The sequence below is a fragment of the Ictalurus punctatus genome, chromosome 23 (assembly GCF_001660625.3).
Source record: "Ictalurus punctatus breed USDA103 chromosome 23, Coco_2.0, whole genome shotgun sequence".
NCBI lineage: Eukaryota > Metazoa > Chordata > Actinopteri > Siluriformes > Ictaluridae > Ictalurus > Ictalurus punctatus.
The window spans coordinates 12521020-12522388 of record NC_030438.2 but is presented as its reverse complement, the minus strand read 5'-3'; positions in this window follow the sequence as shown (position 1 = coordinate 12522388).

Here is a 1369-nt window from a genome sequence, read left to right as displayed (position 1 = left end):
GAGTTAGTGCAGACTTTTCTGTGCGGAATGGATAAGAGATCACATATGGCAGAGCTCAATGATATGTAGAGATTGAATTGAACCAAAAACAAAACAACTAGATGTTCACATGTTACTGGATTGAGTGCAGTATTATAGGTCGCAGGTTCTGGGCCATTTAACGACTCAGGATTCAGCATTTTATTTTAAATAGTTTAATTACCCCTCAACCACACACACACACACTTTCTATAAACTATTTAAATAGGGCCAAGTCTGTTGATTAAACAATGATAGCGTTTTTTTTTGGGGGGGGGGGGGGGGTTCAGTTCAGAAAAGGTTCCTGCATTGATTATTAATAACATTTGCTGTTTTGTTGTAAAATGAAGATTATTACTGTTCCTAAGTTGACTTGTGATTGGCAGTAGACCTCAGGGATATTTTCTGATGTGCATTCATTCTTATTCATAGGAGTGTGTTCGATCCAATCACTGTATGTAAGGGTGGGCGTCCTAGCGAGTCAAATGTGAAGCCAAAATGTCTCCGAGGCCCTCTTGTGGCTGTCTGCAGTACAGTTTCTAACCTCACTTATTCCCATGTTAGGAAATGGGACCCAGGGTAAACTTCCATGATAAGTTACATCTTAAGAGTTCAGCTGACCTTAATATCTCCCCCCAATGTTTTTCCTTATGATAAATACATTTATAGGATTTTGCAATAAATAAAATCAAGTGTTTGATGAAGTGTTTGATCACAGTCGAGCCTCACTGACACACATGCACACACAGACCTGAAGCTCTGGACAGTTTTGTAGCAAAGCCGTGTCTTGTTCTGCTGTAAACTGTTCTAATAGACCCTCAGCAGGGTTCTTTTTTGTTCTTTGCTGTTTTTCCTGGTATGTTGCTCATTTTGATGTCTAAGCTGGCTCATTGTTCTGATATTATAACTAGAAAATCAAAGTGAGTGAATAAAGTGAAGCAAGGCAGCTAATACTAGCTAAATGTCATAATAATCTACAATTTACTACATGACCTCAGTGGACACTCGAAATATCTTGGTAAGGTTATCTAGTCATTCCTTTTAAACCTAAATCCACTGACCGAAATAGCAGAGAAAATAAGAGCACTTCATGCACATGGGTACTTACTGACTGCAGGTGTCAGCTAGATGAAAATCATGGAGAACTACAATCTTTTTCCTTGAAAAATAGGTGTTGTCGAGTGTAAATGTTGACTGCTCTTTACCAGTATATTTTCAGTTGGTACCTTACAGGCACTACTTATTCTTATATTACTTTGATTAAAATGATCAACTGGCTAGCAAACAGTAGCTCAGCTAATTAATAACTGTACTTACCACAAGAGTTAGCCAATGCACCATTTTAAGATGC